Source organism: Muntiacus reevesi, chromosome 3 (genome assembly GCF_963930625.1).
Source record: "Muntiacus reevesi chromosome 3, mMunRee1.1, whole genome shotgun sequence".
In the NCBI taxonomy this organism is placed as follows: domain Eukaryota; kingdom Metazoa; phylum Chordata; class Mammalia; order Artiodactyla; family Cervidae; genus Muntiacus; species Muntiacus reevesi.
In genome coordinates, this window is record NC_089251.1 from 76,251,060 (window position 1) to 76,264,925 (window position 13,866).

A 13,866-nucleotide genomic window follows, 5' to 3' on the forward strand; every position below is an offset into this window, starting at 1 on the left:
TCCGGCTCCATTACTTCATGGCAAATAGAGGGGGAAAAGGTAGAAGTCGTGACAGATTTCCTTTTCTTGGGCTCTAAAATAACAGTGGATGGTGACTGCAACCATGAAATCAGAGGATGTTTGCTTCTTGGCAGGAAAGCTATGACAAACCTAGACAATGTGTTGAAAAGCTGAGACACTACTCTGCCAACAAAGGTCCATGTAAGTCAAGGCTATGGTCTTCTCAGTGGTCATGTAAGGTTGTGAGAGCTGGACTGTAAAGAAGGGAGCACGCCGAAGAATTGATGCCTTCAAACTGTGGTGCTGGAGAAGATTCCTGAGAGTCCCTTGGACAGCAAGGAGATCAAACCAGTCAATCTTAAAGGAAATCAACCCTGAATACTCATAGGAAGGACTTATGCTGAAGCTGAAGCTCCAGTATTTTGGTCATCTGATGGAACAGCTGACAAACTGGAAATATCCCTGATGCTGGGAAAGATTGAAGGCCGAAGGAGAAGAGGGCGTCAGAAGTTGAGATGGCTGGATGGCATCACTGACGCAATGGATGTGAATTTGGGCAAACTTTAGGAGATGAGTAGGGACAGGGAGGCCTGGCATACAGAAGTTCATAGGATCGCAAAGAGTTGGACACGACTGGGCGACTGAACAATGACTGGTCCTAAAAAGGAGGCTTTGCAAGATAAGCTACTTTGTGACACTTCACGCTACTGAAAATGCCACCCTTTCTGAAACTCCTGACACTTCTGTTGACTCTGAAAACACTCAAATTCAAAATACAACCATTCATGTTCATTCTTTTTCCTTCAGCTTCCTAAATTCAAGAGGGAATTGGGCCCCTCAAAACATGAAGTAGTCTTCAACCCAAAACACAGTATCTGTCCTCTGATCCAATCTCACTGCTTCAGCTATCACTCCTAGGTTGACTTCTCAGGTGAATTTTAGTGCAGATTTTAATCATTAAAATATGTTTGCACATATTTCTTCAAACATAACCAAAATCTTCATCTCTGCCACCAAAACACCTTCATATCCCAAACTACTACCTGTATTAACTACCTGTTAATCTACCTATTTGTAATCCTTATTTTATTAACTGGGGCTAGAAACCATAAACCTTTTATATAAAGTCAACTACTTCAACACCTCATCCCACCACATTTCCCATTTAAGTGTATCACTTACCCTCCAATCTTAAGCCTTTAATATAACCTGTTCTCTGGATTATCTCACAGCTTCCTAATTGGTCTCCCTGACTTCAACCTCCCCTTCCTTCCATCCACTTTCCATATTACTACCAATTTGATTTCCTTAAAACATACCTTAACTGTCCCAAAAAAATACAGTTTCTTCCCACTCCCCAACTAAAATTAAGTATGAAATATCCAGTCTGGAACCTTCTTCTCTAATCTGCCTGCTGAGGACTTACACAGATTAAGTATATCATGCTTATTCCTACCTCATGGTCAATTTGCCCTACCTTCTTTAACTAAGATAACCAGATCATTCAGGGTAACTATGAAATAATACTTCCTTGATGCCTTCTCCAACCCTTCATCCCACCATCTCACCATTCTTATACAATCATCCATATTCCTTTTAACATTTTTGCCTTTCTTATCTCCTCTCATATCCTAACTTGTGACCCTGGCAACTAACAGGGGTTGAGTAAAAAAATGTATTAAGTTAAAAAGATACTCCTGTGATACTCCTGTAAGAAAAGATTCCAAGAAGGCCATTCTAACATTCATAAAAATATTATATCAAAAGACTAACTAACCCCTGTCATCTATTGTAGCATTTATAAAGTACAAGCAGTTCTGGATTTTCAGCAAATTTACTTTTGGTGTTTCACATTTAAGGTGTTAGTTGCTCAGTCATGTCCAACTCTTTGCAACCCCATGGACTGTATGTAGCCAGTCAGGTTCCACTGTCCCTGGGATCCTCCAGGCAAGAATATTGGTGTGGGTTGCCATTTCCTTCTCCAGGGGATCTTCACATTTAAAGCACCCAGTCAACTACACCCACTTAACTGCAGACAGAGGGCATGCTAATGAATTTGTCACCTGGTTTTTTTTTCAGATGCAGCATATAAAGAAGCCCCAAGTCCCTACCTCAGTGGAGCCCTATAGCCTTTTCTTTCCCCCCAGGGTTCAAATATTTTATTGATTATGTGATTATGTGTCTCTCAAATCTCCTTTAACATTCCCACTCCATCTCCATTTATGTTTGCAGCTTTTTTTTTTCCCCCGAATTATTTTTTTTTTTTTGAGAACATCTTTAACTCTAGGCCAGAATCTATTCAGGCTAGTTCTTCCTAGAGTCCTTGAGGTTATAGTTAAGCAAAGAAGAAGCAAGACTAAAAGATTAAGCTGAACAAAGGAAAGGAAAAGAAATACAAAGGATTATTTAGGTGTAAAGCAATCACCCCATCCCCCATTTCTCCCTCAAGTTTATGCATGCATGCTAAGTCACTTCAGTCGCGTCCAACTCTTTGCGACCCTACTGACTGTGAACTATGCCAGGCTCCTCTGTGCGTGGGATTCTCCAACCAAGAATACTGGAGTGGGTAGCCATGCCCTCCTCCAGAGGATCTTCCCAACCCAGGGATCAAACTTGCGTCTTTTCTATCTCCCACATTGGTAGGCGGGTTCTTTAACACTAGCACCACCTGATAAGTGTTCAAATACTACTCTTCCAAGCATCCACTTCAATCCACATATTTTTGGAGTCATGTGAAAACTAGCTTTAGGTTAAAATGTTCAATGTGTCATTTTACAGAGACACTTACCTAATTAGTCTGTAAAAACTCTTAAAACACAATTGACAAAATTACCAGCATTCTAGTGGCAAAGTATACCCATATTTACACCTATAAAATTTTGTCATTAAGAAAATAACCAGGAAAATAGAAAATAGGGCAAATGAAAACAGTAAATACACAGAAGGGGAAATTTAAATGGCCAATAAACGTATGAGAATGTTCACCCTCAAATTAAAGTTACAATGAAATATGGCGGGGGTAGTTCTCAGTCCCGAATGGAGCCTTAGTCCCGATGCGGAGCTGTGCTAACAGCTACTAACCACTGATGACTCGTGAGAATCCGAAGTGTGGCTAGCCCAAATTGAGACTTGCTGTTAAATATAAAATACATGCCACATTTTTATGATTTAATAGAAAAGAGAATGCAAAAATATCATTAATTTTATTGTTTATATACTGAAATGTTATTTTTTACATAATGATTAAATAAAATACATCACTAAAATTGACTTCACTTTTTTTGTTAATGTAATGACTAGAAAATTTTAAGTTACATGTATGACCAACATTATATTTATATAAGGCAGCACTGATATTGACAAGAAATGAACTGAAAGTTGCTCGGTCATGTCTGACTCTTTGTGACCCCGTGGACTATACAAAACTCTCCAGGCCAGAAAACTGGAGTGGGTAATATTTCCCTTTTCCAGGGGATCGTCCCAACCCAGGGACCGAACCCAGGTCTCTTGCATCACAGGCGGATTCTTTACCAGCTGAGCCACCAGGGAAGCCCTAAAATCAACAGAAACAGAAGTTTTATATCCCACTGGCCAGAGTATAAATTGGCGCAGCCACTTTGGAGAGAATTTGGGAACTATCTAGGTAGGTTATAAGATAAAAATAACCTACAATTTAGCAACTATACTCCTAACTTTGTGTTCTAGAGAAACTTTAACACATACATATAAAAAGATGCAATTTATGTTTCGGCACAATTGTATACATATGCCAAGTAATCCCAAATGTTCATCCTTAGACATTAGACAAATGTGTTATAATCACACAACGGGATACAATGCAACACTATTTAAAACGAGGACTAGATCAACAAGGAAGAACTCTGCAGAAATGTTAAGTTAAAAAAGGTTAATTGTATAAAAAGACATTCCAGATATAATTATATACAGAAACTACAAAATCTCTTAAAACAGTTCTATATGTTAGTTACACACAAATCCATATATACATGGAAATTGTATATGCAAGAGAAGGCACAACATTCAAGACAGTGGGAAGGAAAGGATGGTACCCAGGAAGACTACAGAAGGGCTTCAACTGTATCAGTAATGTTCTACATCCTAAACTAAAGCTGCACAGTGGGTACTTTGGGGTTCTTCATTCTATGTCTGAAATATTCATTTTTTAACATATGATTTCATATACTATGTATAGGACCATAACCAGATATACTTTATGCTTTGGGGGGACATAAGCAAAAACTTCACAATTTCAACCACGTGAAAAGCAATTATACCTTGAATAACACATCAGGATGCAGGAGAGGCGACATATAAACACCAGATTTACACCACTACTAACAACATGACGAGAAGGAGGGGAATACAAACCAGGGGGTCGGCAAACTTATTCTATAAAGCACCAAACAGTAAATATGTGGAGCTCTGCAGGGCCATATGGTTTGTGTCACAGCTACTTAACTCTGCCACTGTAGTGGGAAAGTAGTGAAACAGTATGTAAACAAATGAGCATGGCTGTGTTCCAATAAAACTTTATTTATGGAACCAGGCAGCAGACCAAATTTGGCCAGTAAGCTATGGTTTGGTAACCCCTGTTCAGATCTTTTAAAAAGATATCAATAAACCCATTAAGTCAAAGTCTGAAGGAGAAAGATTTCTACAGTAACAAAACACGTCATGAATTACCTGGTAATCTCAAAAGAGAAAATGTTTCTCGTCCAGGGAGACATTGAACAATCACCACCTTAACCCAGCCATCAAACTTAGCACCACAAACAGTGCAGCCAATCATTCTGTAATACTTCCTGACGTGATGTAACACAAAGAAGCATCCCCTATGAAGTATCACGGCCAAATGTTTAACCTGAACTTAACACAGTCTTCAGTGAGGTTTGAAACAATTTTCAAAGAAACAATCAGAGAAATTCTGAATACTGGACATTTTACAAAATAATTGGGTCTCTTCAGAAACTCACTTTTTAAAACTAGTGCTTAAATTTAAAAGAGAATTGAGATACAACAGCAAATGCAATGTAATGCAAGATCCTTCACTAAACCTTGGTGTGGAGAGGAAAAAACCTACAGAAGACATTCTGATTGAGGATTACATGACTTCTAGGGATTAGATAACCATGCTATATTAAGTATAAAGGAAATGTCATTTTTTGGAGATTCATACTTAAGTATTTAGGGGTGAAATGACATGATGTTTCTAATATATTTTTAAACAGTTCAGCAAGATTGTGGATGAAGCAAATATGGCAAAAATATAAAATACCATTGAATTTAGCTGGTGGTATATGGGGGCTTCCCTAAAGAGACCACCTGCAATGCAGGAGACCAGGGTTTGATCCCTGGGTCGGGAAGATCCCCTGGAGAAGGGAATGGCAACCTACTCCAGTAATCTTGCCTGGAGAATCCCATGGACAGAGGAGCCTGGCAGGTTACAGTCCCATGGGGTCGAAAAGAGTCGGACACGACTGAGCAACTTTCACTTTCACATGGCAACTCAGTGTACATAATTCCATAGGATTAAAAATTTTCATAATACAAAGGCCAAAATGAGATGGGATTATATATTTATTAAATTTTTTCATCGATCTCCTCCACAAATATTAGTCTTAAGTTTCAGTAAAATTTCTTAAGTTTGTAAACTTTCCTAAAGGTCACAACCCTGATGCTTTTCCTTTTAAGCATCTGATTTCCAAAAGTGAGAACAAAGCAAATTACAAGGTAAGACAATCTAATTATACTGCTATTTGACTTTTTATACATTTTATAAGGATTCTTAATATATAAAATACACTTCAGTTCAGTCGTCCAACTCTGCGACCCCATGGACGGCAGCACACCAGGCCTCCCTGGCCATCACCAACTCCTGGAGTTTACTCAAACTCATGTCCATTGAGTTGGTGGTGCCACCCAACCATCTCATCCTCTGTTGTCCCTTTCTCCACCCGCCTTCGATCTTTCCCAGCATCGGAGTCTTTTCCAGTGAGTCACTTCTTCGCATCAGGTGGCCAAAGTATTGGAGTTTCAGCTTCAGCATCAATCCTTCCAATAAAATACACTTAGAGTTCCTTTATAGCATCTTTACTTTTCACCATGTATGACAATTCATATACACAGTTACTCCCTTCCTCATCCCACACATGGCAGACTGATAATCTTTGTCCCCCAAAGTATTTAATGCTAGCAGACACTATTTATGTACTAAATAAAAACTGAAGAGCAGGAAATCTGTGTTCATACCTTTAACACATTAAGCATCAAGTTCTTGAGGAGGAATGCAAATCTTCCTTCCCTCTTCTTACTCTCTATTCTCCTCCCCCTAAAAGATATTGTTTTTATGGGAAAATGTATTCAACAAATGTTTATATAATAGAGATAAATGGATAAATCTCCACACAAAACATAGTTGTTATCTTTATGTAGCTTACACTTTGGAAGGAAATGACAATATTAAAACTGAGCTCTAAATTTAAGAATCAAAAGGACCTCAAGACATCATATGGTCCAGCTCTCTACCTTAACTCAAAAACATTACAGTACAGATTAAGGCCACTAAATCCAAGAAAGAATATATAACTCACAAAGTCACATAATCATTAAAAGGTTCAGTGGGAATCACAAACAGGGCCTTCCACCTTCTGATTTACCAATATCATTTAGAAGCTGTAGTAACAGCAGTTATAGCAATAAGAGAAAGCACTCAAATTATAACATTCCAAGGCTCCATGGTAACGACTTCACATGGAATAGTCCAACTCAACAATTTTATGAAATATCCTCACTGTACAAAAGAGAAAACTGAAGCTTGGAAACATTAAGTAATTGCTTAAAGCAATTATAATTATCCCATCTATAGAATGGTGGAAGAGGGATTCAGATTTAAGGATTCTGACTTTATAGAGTCTATGCTTTCTATCACCTTCCTTCCTTTGGAAATCTTTCCAAGAAACATAATCCCTATTAGTACAAAGGTTTCTTACACTTAATACACACCTACAAACATATACAAGTTAACAGTGCAAAGCAACGGACAGCATTACCTAAAAGCATAGAGTAGCAAAAACTCAGAAATACGCATCTAAATCTTCTGAAAAGATGCCTCACACATAGTTGTGAAAGTCATTCTCATCTAGTTCTGTAGATGTAGACCAGTTTTCATTCTTAAGTGACTTAAGAATTTTACCATTACTAAAGGCATTACTCACAAATAACAGAGTTAAGGCCTAAAAACACTCTTAACAGCATCACTGTTTGGTCAGCATCTCTGATCACCTCTGAAATATAGTCCTGAAGTTACTGCTTATCCAGCATCTCCCAACTTCGGTAGCCAAATATTACACACCAACTAACCATCACACTTATTTACTTATTTTTACCTTGTTAGATAGTTTTCAGTCCCCTTAAATCCCAGGATCAATGCTATTCTAGCCAGCTCTCTATCATTAACTATGCATGTCTACTCCTTTATATTCAATACCTTATACCTGACTCCATAACAGCCATGTAATTAATATATATCCAAACAAAAACAGAAAACCTACCTACAAAAGTCTGAAAACATAGGTATTATGTTAACATATTCTAAAACCATTTACTGTGTATGGTTTTTTACTGTTGTTTCCAGATTTGGTAGCCAACCTGTACTTAAAAAAAAAGCAAGTAAGCAAAGACAGAGGCAGAAAGAGCAACATAAATCAAAAGCCCAACAGCAAATAAACTGAACTAAAATACAAACCTATCACTGAGAAAAAGACTCAAGATGTTAAAAGTAATAACATCTTAAACTAATCCTTAGAAGCCTCTACTTCTCTTACAAACTAGAGTCAGATTTTATAAAACAAAAACAAAATGAAAGTATAACTGAATCTACTATATCTTAAGCTAAAAGTTACTATTTCACTTTCACATTCTGATTCAAAACACTCCAGAACAGTTGAATAGAAAGAAGCTAAACTCAATTTCCTTACATTTAGGACCTAGAATCACCAACACTTTAATTAAGTTCTGAATTATACAAACAAACCCAATTATAAAAGATAATTTTAGAAATCAAGTAAGGTTATTTTTGTTTCATTTTTCAGTCTAAAATACAGGCACTCAAAGATGTCCAGATGTTGAATAGCTTAATGAACCTTGTCTGAATTACAGTCTTAAATTTAATATATTCAAAAGTTCAAGTTCTGCACATCGGAGTTTTGATAAAAGTGATAAATACAGTTAACAAAAATACATTAAAAGTGAAACCAGTACTCTGAAGGCTTATTCGGGTGTTATAAAGGGAGTCTCTTAGGTCATGAATGGAACTAGTGTTCATTTTCATATTGGAGCACTGAAATAAACACAAGTTGATTTGCTTTAAAATAAAAAAATCAATCTCAATTCACTGCAGCAAGCAAGATCACATGAGACTCTGACGGAATGACTCATAAATGAGAGCAAAAAACAATTATGCATTAAAACAAAAACAAGCATCAAAGATCTCTCATGCTTATCTTTAAAAGTGTGCAATGTCTTGTGTAAACTCAAGAAGAGACTTCTTTACCAAACTGGATCATCACTAAAACAAACTATAAACAGAAAGTAGAAAACTAAGCACCTGCTTCATCTCTTGAGTGCAACAGGACATCATCATGCAGAAACTTACAAGGCAGGAAAACAAAGGCACAACTTCAAGTAATACATAAACAGCTATGGAATTAAGGGGTGCAGTTCGATATATGGGGCAATTTGAGAACAATAAACTAAGAGATGGATTGACTCCATGAGCTAACCTCAACAAAACTGTCAACTAACCAGAGACAGATTAGCAGTCACAAATCAGTGACAGTATTTCAGACACTACTGGCCAACCAGTAATCTTTCAACTATGTTCACAAAAGAAGAGAAACAGGAAAAGGGTCTTTTTCAAACACAAATAAGAATATATATTTTATAGGAACATCCCAAGTTACTTTAACTAGATTTGTTAAAAGCCCTGTTTACCCTTCTCCCACTATTCCATCTTCTCTCCCATTCTCCTGTCCAAGAACTCCCCTATCCAAGATTGGACAGTAAATGGTGTTTTCCCCAGCTTCCCACATGCCTAATGTAGGAATCACTTTTTTTTTTTTATCTTTGGCTCACATTTTAATCTTAGGTACAACACTATTTCCCCCTTCCTACTTCCTCTTTTCATATTCCAGTTTTTGTCCAGTTATAGAAAACCTCCTCTTCCTTCTTTCTTGTTAAAAATAGTCAAGCTCTAATCACAGCTTCTAAGCAAAGTGTAGAAAACATCACACATGCCAAATCCCACTCATAATTCAAGTCATCCACAAAGGAAGCACAGTTGTAAACTAAGGAAGAGTTTGTCATCAGAACGTAAGATCTCTGCGGGCAAGGATTTTGTCTGTTTTGTTGGGACTCCTGCCTGGAAAGTAGAAAATGGCAACCCACTCCAGTATTTTTGCCTGGAAAACTCCATGGACAGAGCAGCCTGGCAGGAGGCAGTCCACGGGGTCGCATAGAGTCAGACAGCAGTGAGCGCACACACGAGCGCAGCGGAGCCTACAGACTGGATACTACTAACGTCTACCAATTTTTTACTTCTCACTGGCTTGGTAACCTAAAGTAAGTAAAAGTAACAGGAAGCTCCTCATATCTAAATTTTATCTCCCTTACATTCTATCTTTTTAGAGTTGCTTTATTTCCTCTCTGCAAGAGCCTAAGAAGGGCCACCTGTGTTCAACAGATAACGCCAGTTCGTTAACTCAAGTATTGTTTTAATCTGAAGAAGGAAAAACTCGCTGCCAAGTTTAAGCACCTACGAGTTATATGAACACTCTTAGATTCTCCTACTCATAAGAATGTTTATTAACCATCCCTTTTCAAGGTTAGGAGTGCACATATACACCAACATCAAGACAATGCCATTATATTTAAGAATCAGTAACATTACTCTCAAGCTTTTAAAAGTGCTTTGAAATCCTTCAGAACTTCACAAATTTATCAAACCTATTTCTCAGGTATGTACTACTTATCAAAATCTATACACCTGGCTTTTTTCTTATATAATAAACTCAATTATACCTAATGACATAACCACATTTGACAAGTTTTCCATGAAAAGGTTCTTCATGTTTTTCATACAAATGCACTTTTCATTTACCAGCAATTTTGAAGTGGAGGTCATTCTACAGAGATTAAAAACAGAGCCAGACAGACACAGGTCTGACCCTTCCTAAATGACTACCAGTAATTGGTCCCATCTCTAAAAGTAAGACAAGTTCCTTAATATTAAATAGAAATCTTCCAATGTTTCTCTCTCCTCTAAACATCAGACCATGTTTTAATAGATCTTCTTTTGTTCAAAGGGATGCAAAGCACATTTTCCAACTAGTATTATGTCTCTAAACTTTAAGATCTTTAATTTTCAAGAAATCAATTTAAAGCCAATAAATATAATCTTGATATTTCAACATACTCCAAAAGAAAACTCTGAATCGATTTTCACATAAGTTTACCATTATACTTATTAAGTCATAAAAGCTTTAAATTGGCAAACTATGCTCTAAATGTTACAAACCAATTAAATGTTTAATTATAAGAAGTTAAAATGCTAAACTTGACTGTTAAACCACTGGGTTCCAAAGTTAAATAAGTTATTATGAAGTGTACATATGTTACGGTATAGAAGATGTGGTCAGAAGCTAGCTGTAGAAAAAGAAAAAAACTTGAGAAATTCTGTATCATGACTTAACCATAATTCAGAGCAAAATGTTTATGTCTGTTATTAACATTAAGGGTAGAAATAAAACACTCTGAAAACTTGAAAAAAAAAAAAAGTATAAGCTACCATATGTACTTGTTTCCTAGGTTGCTAGATGATATTAAAAACTGAATCTCAAAATCATCATAAAGTCTGATAAACGAAACTACAGTAGACAGACTACACTTTTGAAAGTTTTTAGCAAGAATTCAGTGAAGACTTATTTTTATAACACTGATTCAACTACTTGATCAAATCATTCTAAATGGTGGTGGTTTGGGGACAAACCAGAGAAAACGCTGAAAAGTGTAACTCAAGTCAAATATACACAAGGAGGTTAAATCACCTTAGAAATATTTCATTTGAAAAAAGATTCCAAAATGGCTAATCAGAGATATCAGCATACTTTTAAATTAGTTTAAAACACTGAAAGTCATTTTATTTTAAATCAATGTTTTGATGTAAAGAAGTATCACCACCTAAAACAAGAATAAAATTAAATGGATGTTGAACTCCATGTATCTTGTTCTTCACCTATACTTGTGAGGTCAGCTGCTAGAAGCTGATGACAAGCTCTGTCATTCTATAAATTTTATTATGACAATCAAAGCAAAAACTATAAAAATCAATACTTCCCAATCTACAATATTTTATCTTGACTGTTAAGTTTGAGCACAGGTCAGCAAGATGGGTGGTAATCTAGATTACACCTCTGGGGTTTTCTCAATTTCCAGGAAACTTATCTCAAATCCCCAATTAATCAATCCTCCTAATTCACAATTCTGATAGAATATACATAATACATTCTAAAATAAAACTTTAAAGTTGCTAAAATAAATTCAGTATTTAGTTTCAATCCAAATTCTGAAATTAGCTCACTAAGGAAAAAATTAAACAATCAGTTACAGTGTGAAAAAAATCACTGAAAATCCATATTTCCCCCAAATCCTCTTACTGCTCACTGTAATTTTAAAACAAGTATTAATCGAAAATTTTGGAGTTTGAAAAACTTGTAACTCGGGATGGGGAATACGTGTAACTCAATGGCTGATTCGTGTCAATGTATGACAAAACCCACTGAAATGTTGTGAAGTAATTGGCCTCCAACTAATAAAATAAAATTAAAAAAAAAAAAAAAGAAAAGAAAAACTTGTAACTCTTAGAACTCTGAAACTGTCAGTTTTTTGTCAACTAGTTTCTGCTTAAAATCAGTGAACCGTCAAAGTCATATTTCACAGAAAAGTAAAATACTATGAGTTTTATTATAATAAATTAATTTTATTCACACTATTAATATCTTATGAAGAACTATTGTAGAGTTAGGGTCATACTATTTTATTACTTTCTATGTTATATGTCAAAAAATATTTCTAAATAATTACATATAGTATACAAATATTCATATTCATATATGTAGACAAAATGTGTAACTAACACCAATGAGTTCGTGTGTGTGTCTGTGTTAAGGGGGAACATTCACTCCCAGTATCATGTGTAATAAATGTTTACCAATCCACCTACAAGGACATGTTTGCAATTCTTCCATTACAGGCTCAGCCAATTTTTAATGAAACACTAAGACTGCTAAACAATCCAATGGCAAATTCTACTCTTCCATGAATGCCAAGAGACAGTCTATCCACACAACATTTTAATTCAAAGGACTCCATAAAAAAATTGTGTAAGAAAATAAACTGTCAATGAGAGCCACTTTTTCTGACCTTGTCAAATTGTGAACGAGGTGTTCTTATTTTAGACACTATCCCACTTCTTCAAATGATGTATTCTTAAAGGATTTGATAATTACATGTGAATTACTAACATAAAATAGTATTTACTGACCTAGCAGACAAACTGAAAAGGCTTTCACTTATTCCTCAAGTCTTTACAGAAAATCAGACACCCAGTGTAAGAAAACAGGTGTTGAAAGCTCTGTTGGTCACATCTAAGAGAAGAATCACAACATTAACAAATCTAAAGGATACCGTCAAAGAAACTGGAAATCTTAACAGTTATGAAAGATTAAATAAAAATACTATTATTCCATATTGACAATGCAATATAAAGAAACACTGCAGAAACTGTGGTAAGAGTTTGAGAGCAAAAATAAATGATGAGAAAACACAAACGACCATTAAAAAAAAATAGACAAAGAAGCCACTGAGAGAAAGCAGCACAGTAAAAATCAGGATTATCCCTGAAAATCTGTTGACTAACAAAATCTGTTCAAATACTAAATAAAAGTGCTATTGAAACAACCCATTGTCCATTCAAGAAGCCTACAAAATTATTCCTTTAGTAAATTACCACTATTCAATAGTGTAATTTTAGCTATATTTTTTAAAAGGCTGTACACTTGGAAAAGACTACTATAATAACAATTAGAATAACCTGCCTATTTATTTAGAAATGCACTATTTAAAAGTAGGCCAACAATAGTAACTTTGCTATTGCACAACAGAAAAAGTAAATGAAATAATGTCCATTAAGCATTCAGTGTTGGTGGCATACTTTTCCATCCACTGGAACATACTGGCTTGCACTATCTACCCCGAACAATTTACCACTTCTACATCCATGCAGTAGTGTAAATAAAATGAGTTCCTGTGTTAATCCCGCAATAAACCTCGGTAATTCTCACATCACAGGAGTTGTAAACGATTGTTAACCGAAAAAGAATGTTTTTCCTAAAATAGCTACATAACACTGAGACTACTCAAATTCCTAAATAATCCTTTTTACAAGACTCCCGCCAACTTTATTTTGATACATTAAACATGTGGAGCCTATTTTAAAGGGTAGTTAGCAGTCCCTTCATCAAAACAGCTTCCTAGTTGTTGTTATGTCTTCTTTCTAAAGTTTCCAAGTTGTTTTTAAGCCAACTTGAATACTGATGAATGTGAGTCGCTATTAAACGCTATTAAACGCTTAAAATGGGCAAATGTTCTAGAGCTATCTGACATTGGAGGTCATGCAACTTGAAAAATGAAATACTACTTCCAAAACTCACTGAGCTCTTCATTTTTAAAAGAACCTCAGGGCTATTTCCACACTGTGTATTTAAAAACACAATTTTTAAAAAGGATGTT

At 35.7% G+C, this 13,866-nt stretch overlaps 1 protein-coding gene across 3 annotated transcripts in view; it reads right to left on the bottom strand.

The window, feature by feature from the left end:
- Positions 1 to 13,866, bottom strand: part of PPM1B (protein phosphatase, Mg2+/Mn2+ dependent 1B) — a 90,030-nt gene that overhangs the window by 75,044 nt on the left and 1,120 nt on the right. The window lies entirely within an intron of this gene.